At 35.2% G+C, this 12,280-nt stretch overlaps 1 long non-coding RNA gene across 1 annotated transcript; it reads right to left on the bottom strand.

Moving 5' to 3' along the window:
• Positions 1-804: 804 nt before the first annotated feature.
• On the bottom strand, positions 805-12,280 carry LOC122407275 (uncharacterized). Its single transcript, XR_006260176.1, has 3 exons — positions 12,190-12,280; positions 11,976-12,063; positions 805-917 (listed from the first exon to the last, which is right to left on the bottom strand). It is a non-coding gene; the product is annotated as an uncharacterized lncRNA (long non-coding RNA).

A 12,280-nucleotide genomic window follows, 5' to 3' on the forward strand; every position in this document is an offset into this window, starting at 1 on the left:
TGCTGAAAGCTTCCTCTATGAGGAAGCCAAAATGAAAAATATAGCACCTCATAGTTTAAGCTTTGAGCATCGTGCATCTTGAGCACCGTGCATTTTGACCATCTTGAGGAAACAATTTGCAATTTTTTTTATTCGCAACCGCAATCAATTGTTCATCATAATATTGGTTTAAAGTTCATATATAATGTAGGGGAGCCGAACCCCAGACAATGGTGTAAGATTTATCGATCTGCGATTTATAGTTTAGCAGCAATCCGCCATCTTTGAAAAACTTTGACCTTCAATAGAATTTCCTGATAAAGGCCCACAGCGTAGAAAAAAATCTAGGAACCTTATGTCATTGTGCACAAAGTATATGGAAAAAAATCGTCTTCGCAGATAATAAATACTGTTTTTTGACGATTTCCGTTTTGAGCTTATAAACAAATAGCAATTTTAACCAAAAGATAGCTGAAAAATTTTATTACCATTCAATGCGTTTTTAAAAAATGATCAATTAAAAAAAAAAATCGCAATATCTTGATTACAGACCGAGATATGAATATTTTAACGTTTCTTTAATTTTCTGTGGTAGTAATTGAGATTTTTGCAAAAATCCAATTCGATAGCCTTCCTTAGGCTTCGAGCTACGGGATTTGCTTTCTGAGTGTGAAAGCAACGTATGAGTCAGACTTTCAAGACAAGACTGTGTCTCGAAGCTTATGCGCTCCGCCTTTTATGCCCGCTGAAACAAAGAAATAATAATGATAATTCGGTTGGATTTTGCTCAATTTTCCGATTGACTTATAGCCGGTTTCTTCATACCTCCCGAAACCTGTCCTCCAGATAAAGTTATCCGTCGGATAAATTTAACTTCGTTTTCTTCACAGCAACCTCCGGTTAAGGTAACTTATACCTTCAGTCTAGTCATACCACTGCTAATAGTTGAAACTTGTAGTAATCAATATTATTGACATGGAAAAGAATTATTTCTAATAAGTAAAATTTTCCATATGTAATCCTTTAAAGGAATGTTCGCACTGAATTATAAAAATGAAAAAAAGTCAGTCCAACGATTCGCGTAGTATCCCCAGGTTTACGTTTGGCAACACCGATTCTCTCCGTCTTTTTCGACTCGATCACTCGTGAGTGTTTTTAACCTCTTTTCTGTTGATCTGTCAAGTTGAGGTTAGGACTACACTCAGCTGCTGCTTTATTGTCATGTCTCTTTATCGAAGCGAGTTGTAGGAAATCCAATGCCAGAAGTTCAAATTAAACTTAATATTCCGTAAAAAATAGGCCGATAAGGGCAACTTTTTTTGGGAATATAAGATTACTACAAGTGTTAAGTATACGAATTGCAGTTCTTTTCCAGAATTTTATGGATTTCTAGGCAAATATAGGGTAATATGGAGCAAAATGGACTTTCCCAAAACTGAAATTTCATAAAATGCATAAAATTTTTTTTTCGGTTCCAAATCATGTCCTGATCATAAATCACGGTAAATTGTTGAATTCCACGGTGACATCCCTAAAAAATTCAAGTTTCAGAGCAAAATAGATCCCAAACTACTTTCTCACTATCGATTCGTTTTTTTGACTTATTTTTAAAAACCACAATAGTAATCAAAGTACGAATAAGGAAAAAAGGGTTTCATTCATTTTTTACAAAAATCGCACTCATAGCTGACATCTTCGTCTTCAACACCTGTACACAAGGTGTGTGTCCATTTTTTGCATGTTACACAGTAAATCCAATCTTCGGAGGACGACGAATATAACCCTTCGCAAAAAATGCAAGAAACGTCTTCAAAAGACGAGGACTTGGCTGTCTTGGTGAGCTTTTTTTCTGTCTGCTAAACTGCTACATTTCGAAAAATGTCGATATTTCGATTTTTATGCCTCTTGGAGGCTGTGTCCGTTGTGCCCCGGAAAATTTTTTTGAAGAAATTCCGGAAACTAGGACCATGGTGGGACTCCAATATAGTGCGAACACGAAATATACCCCAGCACGATGGACCCAAAGTTGATTTTTTGCATTCCTCAAAAACATGACAGAAATGGGATATAAGATTTGACTCATTTCTTTTCATTTACATCCAAGGAATGGAGTCTGAGTGGTCCCATTTCTTTTCCCATATTATCGAGTTGACATCCTATTCAGAAACGCTTGGAACGGCTGCATTTTGAAAAATGTCGATTTTTCGATTTTTATGCCTCTCAGGGACTGTGTCCGTTTTGCCCTGGAAATTTTTTTTGAAGAAATTCCGGAAACTAGGACCATGAATCAATGGTGGGACTCCGATATAGCGCGAACAACAAATATACCCCAACACGATGGACCCAAAGTTGATTTTTGGCATTCCTCAAAAACATGACAGAAATGGGATATAAGATTTGACTCATTTTTTTTTCATTTACATCCAAGGAATGGAGCCTGTGTGGTCCCATTTCTTTTCCCATATTACCGAGTTGACATTCTATTCGGGAACAGTCGCTTGAAACGGCTGTATTTCGAAAAATGTCGGTTTTTCGATTTTTATGCCTCTGAGGGACTGTGTCCGTTTTGCTCCGATTTTTTTTTTTACGAAATTCGGGAAACAAGGACTGGGCATCAATTTTGGGACTAAAAAATAGTTGAAGGACCATATGCTAATCAGTGAAACTTGCTTAAATCCTTAAGTGTCCATTTTGCCCCATAATACCGTAACCTTTTTATAGCAACCGGAAGTCAGATTTTCGTATGCCGTTTTGAAATTCCTTCACGAAAATTACCAATTTTAATAATTAATTTCTCTGAAATTAGGTCGATAACCGACCTTGAAATTTTACACAACCCTCATAAAAGGTTGAAGTACAGCATACAATTTTTTTTTTTTAATCTTATGAACTAATCCTGGCAATAAAGTTACCTTAAAAAAGCTAACCGATATGACACAAACTTTTTTCCCGCGAGGTACTAGTATTATACTGTATATTGCACCAAATTTACTATAATTTTGCAGTAAATCGAGAGTATGGTGAGAGATCGGCAGAATATGAATTTTCAAATGCCTGACATGGATCAACATAAACACTGCTAGTAAACCATGAAATATCGACAATTTTTAATGATCATTGTTCTAGTAATGTTATTCCTTCTTAACCTATTCTCAGATTGATATTCGATCCATAAATAAAATTTTTCTTTTGACAGTTTTTCAGAAATATTTTGTAAAAAAAATTCTTATAATCATACCAAATTACTGATTTGGTGATGTGGTTCTAGGGAATTGTATATACCAAAATACATTTAGATACTATTTCCTCGTTTTGCTCGTAAATTAATTTGCATCTGAAGGTGTCAGTGACCGAGATTTAAATTTAAAAATGGTTGCTTTTAACGATATATAAATTTGGAATACATCCTCTTTTTACATCTTGACAGTCGTTGATACAAAACATTGATATCCATAAATAAAAAAAAACCATTATAAATGTTTTCTTTCATTATTATGCGCGACACACACACACACACACACACACGCACGCAAACGCACACACGCACGCACACACGCACACACAGAAATATGCATTGTATGCACTTTAAAAGTGTTTGGCTATGTCATGAGCATTAGTTCGAGGAGATTGCGTTTGCTAAAATCATGGGTGAGGGTACTGACGTTCATATCTGGAAGATATCTGCTACTCTGAGCACCGGACAAGTTTATCCGTTGGATAACAGATTTCTAGAGGTGAAGAAAACCGAGAAAACCAAATGTAGGAGATATCTGGCAGAAAAAGTTATCTGAAACATATCTGGAGGTGAAGAAATTGGCCATCAGTTGCGATTACTCGTTTAAATCAGCGTTCACGTCGCGCGTGCGCGAGAGTTTTCTGTTTCGAAATAAATTGAATTTAATAAAAATTCTGAATAAAAATTTCCACCAAATGGCTAAAAATAATGTTGGCTTTAAAATTTTGTTTAGAAACTCATGAATAGCTAAAGTATTCTATTAATATTAATTATTTATCAAATAACGCAATCGGAAATTTAGTTTAGAAAAATGCCAATAGGCGTCGACATAGGCGCATCACTAACCCCGCTTCACGCGCTCCGCGTAACTATTACAGCACGGCACTATATAGCGCCACGTAACTAACGCGTTCGTCAGCTGTTGACAGTTTTGCAACATGGCCGCCGGTGTCAATAATCGAGCGTGCCGTGTAACGTATTGAAAGAGCGCGTGTTGGCGTGTTTTGTCTCAGTATGTATAACCTGAAAATGTCGCAGCAGTGTCGAAAAACTTGACAATGGAATTTCAGTGTGTTCAATAGCAAGAGAGTTTGGTGTTATTTTGGGTTAATTCATGTTTTTTTTTTATCCAAGCAGTATTTTTGGTATGCGCATGCTCCCAATTTTTCAGCCCTCACCATGACTTCTCAAGCCACATGTCTGAACTGAACCCCGATTTTTTACCAGTCCTGTCCCCAAATAGTAGGAAATAGAGGTTTTATTGTACGAAAAAAGTCCATTGTTTCCGGTTCGAAATCGAATTGCCTAGAGCTAAACGGGCAAATATTAATTAGTAAATAAATATCGAAAAATGTACAATTGGAGATTTTACCTCATTTATCGAATCGCTAGGCTTCTGTTGCTAAGCAACGTCATATCGTTGGGTCTATTTGAAAAATGTTGAGAGGGAAAAGGTTATAGCACTAGAAAAGTGTCATGGTAATTACGGAGCCGTTATAGATAAAAAACCTGAGCTAGATATGTCGATTTTGAATGGTGAAAAGACAATATATTCAAAATGGACAAACCAATACGCAATTCAAAATTCTCGTTGGAAGTATCTTCTTATTCATCGTTCGATATTCATATGAGAGATTCTCTGTCAAACCGGCCACATTTTTTTCGACCATCTTAGATCTACCTCATAACTGGTTATACCAAAGTACTACTAAAAGGCACTCTGTGTGAATTTTTTCAGATTTTTAAATTCATAATTTTATAAAATTATTGTTTCTTTTTTAAATGGATATACACTACCGGTCAAGAGTTTCTGGACAAAAATCTGGAAAAGTTCCCATGCTCTTTTTTGTGCCACGACGCCGGTAGTAAATATATCTGGATGCAACAAGGCGCATTTTAAAGAGGAGACATTAGGCTTTAATTTGATTTTTTTGAAAAGTTTCTACGATTTTTTTGACGTGCACTACGTCATTTTGAAAACGTTCGTTTTTCGGCATTATTTTTTTCGTTTTCAACTGGACCGCGTTTTGAGATAAAATTCTTGGTTGTTGATTCTGCGAGTGAGTCCTTGAAGACATAAGCCTCAGCTTTAATTTTGTTTTTGAAAAAGTTTAATACGATTTTTTTTCGGAGAGTTATCTCGTTTTTAGTAAAAAAAGACAAATTTCAGAAATAGCCGTGTACCGCGAGAATTAATAGATTTCAAAGGATGCTTCAAGAGTGAAAAAAGTTGCGTTTCAGATTGTTTTAGTCGCTGAAATTAAAAAAAAAATTTTTTTATACATTTTTTTTATCAATTATTTGGTGGAACTTCCAGTGCATTGATTGTCATAAATCGAAAACGATGAGGTTTTTAATGCAACTTTAAGAGAGACAGCAGTTTTACTTTATCACTTCGAGTTTATTAAATTTTTTTCGGATTTTTTGCAAATTTTTTCGGTCCGCAGATTTTTACGTTTTTTATCTTTATCGGAGTACGTTTCTCTAGAGCATTCCATAGCATCTCTAATCGCTCGTTATGAAGTGTAAGGATCTTTACGAGTCTTACTGGAAGAAGACTCGCGAAGGCAGCAAAGCATTTTCGTCGAAACAAAAATTTCAATTTTTTAACATAGTAATGGACGAGAATTTTCATCATTTTGACAAAATAGGGAGTTACATAAATTTATAAATATTCTAATATTATTCTATTAATGTCAGTTGCGTGACTGACTGACTGACTGACAAACAACGCACAGCCTAAGCCACTGAAGTTAGGATCGTGCAATTTGTCACGGTTACTCCTCTCCCATCGTAGACGCTCACTAAGAACGGATTTTGTTCGTTCTCTACCCAAAAAAAATTATCGCAAGTTTTTTTTTCAATTTTTCACACACATACGCACGCACGCACGCACGCACGCACGCATGCACGCACACATCCGGATGTTCTTATACATATGAATTTTCAACGTTTTGGGACATTGCTATTGAAAACTGGAAAAATAAAAATTTCACCATCACATAACTTCCTGTATGAGGAAGCAAAAGTAACGACTCCGCGTAGGCGGCGAGTTGGAAATTCAGAAATAAATACACGTTTCATGTATGATGGATCTGTAATTATCGACGTATCTCAGGATTTTTTGAATATTCACACTGAATAGGGTTTTCGAATGTGAATTTTTTGAAGTTTTTCCATAGTCAACTCGGTACTGATCTTTTTTTGTCAATCGAAGTCTGTAGATGTTTTTTGACATAGCAAATTTTGACAGATCGTTTTCTGACGCTTCCATGTTTAAACGTGTCGAAACGTAACAAAAAAAAAAGAAAGGACGTGTACGAAAATATAAAAGACGAATAATAATCTTGAATTTACGACACAAGTTTATATGGATATCGTTGGATTCGGAATATTTACAGTTCGACAAATTTATTTACTGTCATCGGGGAAACGACACATGGATATATTTCTTTGTCGATATTTATATAAATAAAAAAAATTTATCGAAACGAGTAAAGACATAGCAAAGACGTGTACTGAAATAAAAGAGACGAATAACCCTCTGGAATTTACTGCACGACTTCATACGGAAATCACTGAATTCGGAATAATTAGACATCGACAAATTTATTTATTCTAATCACGGAAACGATACAGGTATTTCTTAATTATTACTATTTTATAACTATAAACGTTTCAAAACGTGTCAATACAAAGCCAGGACGTGTACGTAAATAAAAGAGACGAATAAGCTTATTTAGAGCTTTATCTTTTTTGATGTACGAAAATTGGGTAATTATGCAGTTTGATTACTTTTCCGAAAATCAACGAAAGAAATTTTTTTTTAGCATGGAAAAGTAGCCAAACTGCATAATTACCGAAAATTGTTACACATGCAGAGACCCCCATGTGTAACATATGCAAATAAAGCAATCTTGCATAAGTATTAAAAAATGCAAAATCAATTGTTTGGGATGAAATTACAATGGCACACAAGGGCGCCGTTGAGGCTGTAAACAGGACCCTACAAGACATTCGTAATAACAAAAATCTAATGGGTGGTGTAACAGTGCTATTAGCAGGAGATTTTCGACAAGCTTTACCTGTGGTACCTAGAGGAACACGTGCTGATGAAATTAAAGCTTGTCTAAAAAGATCTATTTTGTGGCCCTCAATAGAAATTCTTAAATTTACAAAAAATATGAGAGTATATCTAAATAGTGATATATCAGCCAGACAATTTTCAGATACTTTAATGAAAATAGGAAATGGTGATTATCCATCAACGGATGATATGATTATGGTCCCGGACGAATTGTGCACATTAGTGAGTACTGTGCAGGAATTAATAGATCACATTTATTCGGGAATTTCACAAATCCACAATAAACTGATTAAATGGTGTTGTGAACGGGCCATTTTGACTCCAAAAAACGATCAAGCTGCATTTATTAACGATATGTTGCTAAAATCATTTGATGGAGAAGAAATGATTTACAAGTCGATAGACACTGTATATAATGCAGATGAAGCCGTGAATTATCCGGTAGAGTTTTTAAATTCGAACGAAAGGGCTCACCCGTAATGCTACTTTGGAATCTAAAGCCACCGAAACTGTGTAATGGCACAATGCTGCAAGTCAGAGCCATGCATAAAAATTTAATTGAAGCTACGATTTTAAGTGGATGTGCTCAAGGAGACACAGTTTTTGTGCCGCGTATTCCTCTAATACCCAATAACCTCCCCTATGAATTTAAAAGATTACAATTTCCTCTAAAAGTATACTTCGCAATGACAATAAATAAATCTCAGGGTCAAACTTTAAAATATGCTGGTGTCGATTTAAGAGAAGATTGTTTCTCTCATGGGCAATTTTACGTAGCTTGCTCACGTGTCAGTTCGCCAAAAGGCCTCGTGAAATTGGTGCCGTCAGAAAAAAATAACAAAAAATATTGTTTATAAAGAAATTCTCTGAAAAGCCATCAAATGTTCACATTCACAAGGCGGAATACACTACAAATTATTCCCTCCACACGTTCGATTCCTGGCAATAGCTACTCTGGAAGGCAAATTTGAGAGCATAACTCACGATAAAATTGTATGGGTTATGCTTTTGAACGATAAGGCCAAAGCGTGACTAGCTATCTACGTAAACGTCTGCTACGTAAAGAAAGGGGAGTTTTAGTCGGTAGGGTCGCAAGACGAGTCCGACACTCGAGGGACTAGCTAGGACCCCAGTAGTGCGTAACTTGGGCATGTCCCCTCTATAAAGAAAAAAAAAAAAATTACTAACTACAATTTTTTTCGCTCTGTATCAGATTTCGTAGAGAGTTCTCTACGAATCTCTCTTTCGTAGATAGATTCGTAGAGAGTTAACTTAAAAGGAAATGAATGATAGATTAAATTTTATATTGGAAAACGCGCGCGAAAGCTATGTAAAGAAATGTAAACGCATACCTGTACACAGTATCACATAGGTCATATGGAAAACTGTGTTGGATACTATTGTGTGCCCAGCGAAGCGGGCATACTTCGTAACTAGCGATTGGAGATGCTATGGACCACTCTAGGGTAACGAACTGCAATATAGATAAAAAAACGTAAAAATTTGCGGAATAGAAAAATTAGTAAAAAAATCCGAAAAAATTTTAATAAACTCGAAATGATAAAGTAAAACTGCTGTCTCTCTTAAAGTTGTATCAAAACCCCCATCGTTTTCGATTTATGACAATCAATGCACTGGAAATTCCACTGAATAATTGATAAAAAAAAAATCTAAAAAAATTTCAGCGACTAAAACAATCCTATACCCAACTTTTCTCACTCTTGAAGCATCCTTTGAAATCTATTAGTTCCCGCGGTACACGGCAATTTCTGAAATTTGTCTTTCTTTACTAAAAACGAGATAACTCTGCGAAAAAAAATCGTATTAAACTTTTTCAAAAACAAAATAAAAGCTGAGGCTTGTGTTTTGAAGGACTCACTCGCAGAATCAAGGACCAAGAATTTTATCTCAAAACGCGGTCCAGTTGAAAACGAAAAAAATAATGCCGAAAAACGAACGTTTTCAAAATGACGTAGTACACGTCAAAAAAATCGTAGAAACTTTTCCAAAAAATCAAATTAAAGCCTAATGTCTCCTCTTTAAAATGCGCCTTGTTGCATCCATATATCTAGAGTCGCGGTAGCGACTCTGAGACAAGTACATTTATGTATGATGAGTCGCTTCCAGAGAGTCTTTACAGGAGCGAGAGTGTTATTATTCAGCTGTTTATTCACTACCGGCGTCGTGGCACAAAAAAGAGCGCGAGAACTTTTCCAAATTTTTGTTCGGAAATTTTTGACCGGTAGTGTGTCTCGGAAACTTGAAGTAACTTAAAAAAAATGTTTTTACATAAAAATTGTAGTTTCGTGTTAGTTTTGGAGCGGACGACTCGAAATAATTTTTACGTTCTGGTAACGATGATTTTTTACCGAAAAGGGGGGAATTATTTTTTTATTCAGAAACAGCCAGTTCTTCTGGTTGAAAAAATTATAGTTTTCCAATATGTCTGACGATATCGCAAGAAAATCTCTAATATGGCACGGATCGAGGTTCTAGGGTAAAAAAAATGGAATCACAAAAATCAATTTTTTTCAATTCAAAAACAGCACAGTCTTTTTTGACTGAAAAAAAACAGAGTCTTTCAGTATGTTTGACGATCTTGCAAAAAATTGCCAGAGTGATACAGATCGAGGTGCCGGTATAAAAAAAATTAATTTGTGTGATTTTTTTTTGCCCTAGAACCTCGATATGCCACTCTGGCCATTTTTTTGCGATATCCTCAGACATATTGGAAAACTCTGTAATTTTTTCAGCCAAAAAATGGCTGTTTCTGAAAAAAAAAATTATTCCTCCCTTTTCCGCAAAAAATCATCGTTACCAGAACGTAAAAATTATTAAATAGAACGTAAAAAAAAAAGTTGATATCAGATGTTATGTCTCTTAGGCAGTTTTTTCGATGAAAAACTTGTATAAAAAAGGTAAGAGACGTAACATCTGATATCAATTTTTTTTTTAAGTAAGGAAATATTATACGTAAAAATACGGCAATGAGGGTTTGGAAAAAAATTTCGAAAAAAATGTTGAAAAAAGTTTCTTAAAAAATGCTAATGATTATTATACAGAAAAGCAAAAAAATTTTTCCTATTAACATTTTATCACACACCTGATAATTCCCGAGTTAAAGCAATTGGAAAAATCAGCATTTAAACGAAAAATGATTTTCAAAAAACCTGCACCAAAAATTCTAAAAAAAATTCTAGCATGTATAGAATCATCAAATACATATTTTTACCCTCTTGACAATTTTTCCAAAACCTCATAGTTTTCTCGTGACGCCGTACTTTCTGAAAACGTTATTTTTTTACAAAAAATGAGATAACGCGGTGAAAAAAAATCGCACGCAACTTTTTAAAAAACGAAATCAAATCTAGTACTGCCCTCTTCAAGTTTTCTAGGGTGAATAGCACTGAAAAAATTTTCTATGAACCCTGCCCGCGATTTTTGGGTGCGGGTCGAAACAGCGAACGATCAAAATAGCGAACAGGCCCACCCCGATTTTTAAGGGCTGAAAACAGGTTGAAAAACGGCCAACTTCAAAAGTACGTACTGGACTGAAAAAAAATTAAAAGGTTTTATTAAGGCGCAAATTGAAGCTACATATATCCTCTTTAAAATGCCGTTCGCAAAATTTCGATATCTCTTTTTTCGATTAAACAATTTAACTTTTGGTGCGTCAAAAAAATTAAACGAGCGTCCCCAAACTATTGGCCGGTAGTGTATTTACTATTATTAAGAATATAATTATTTGACACATAGTCATAGGCAGATCCATTACTTTTCGGTGAAAGTGTACGCGCTTGGGGCAGCGATTTTGGTGCTGATTTTTTCCTTGAAAGTACATCAGAAAGGAGATGATCCTAAAAATTTGCGCCCGTTTCCATCAAATCCGGCCATTGGAGAATTTTTTGAAATTCCAAAAAGGTCAATTTTTAAATAATTTTCAATAGTATATTACACACCTAGGGAGGGAAAGTAGACTACTTCAAACCGTGGGCAGAATTGTCACCCTCGCCTTTGGCTCGGGTGACAAGCACGCGGTTTGAGGTAGTCTAATTTCACTCCCGTGGAGTGTATACTATTTTTCACCACACATGCACCGAAAATTCAACCTTCCGATTTCAGAAAGTTGAACTTTCGGCGCATGTGTGGTGAAAAAGTATCTATTTCAGCTACTAGATCACTTAGAAATTCCGTTCAAGTGGCATTCTTTTCTGTGAACGCCCTACTTTTAAGAAAAAAAAAAAATAGATATTAGTGATAAACTCAAGTTCGACAAAGTAGAGGGTAAAATAACAGCTGATATTTTTGTGAGAGTGTATTCTGTTGATATCTGCCCTATTTTCCCTCGATTGTCTCGATTTCGTTACCATAGAGCCATCCAAAGATGATCGATTTTTCAAAAATCATTATGTTTAGATAGCTGTAATATTTTTCTTCGAACTTCGATTTGTTTTAAATTTTCAGGAAAGTTGCTCTGTTATGTCCCGAAAAAGTCCTGAAAATTTCGACTTGGAAATCGAGCTTGGTTCTGAATTATAAATTTTCGAACCTCTCGAAAATTGCACTATAAAAAATACTTCTTGCAAATAATATCTCATATGTCAAATGAATTATTTATTTCTTTAGAATCAGAAATCGATACTTAATTTAAATATTTCATATTGTTGTTCTTACCTGCTTATTTAAGTGGCACATGAAGTAAATATTCCACGTTTCTTCAAACAATGTGAGTATGATAACGGCGTTAAACACGCGGAATATTCTGCAAATATTTTATTAAATATATTTCAAAAACACATCGCGTAGAATACTTTTTTGAATATTCACGCGCACATCAATGAGTCCTGGGGCTTTTGTACTCATATTGGTGCGTTTTTATCAGTTTTACCAGCGGTCGATTCTTCGCTAAGTGCAACGTGTGTTTGTGTGCATTGGCGGTGGGAAACGTTAGTGTCCAATGGTTGCCGACAGAAGAGCCA

Source organism: Venturia canescens, chromosome 2, assembly GCF_019457755.1.
Source record: "Venturia canescens isolate UGA chromosome 2, ASM1945775v1, whole genome shotgun sequence".
Lineage (NCBI taxonomy): Eukaryota > Metazoa > Arthropoda > Insecta > Hymenoptera > Ichneumonidae > Venturia > Venturia canescens.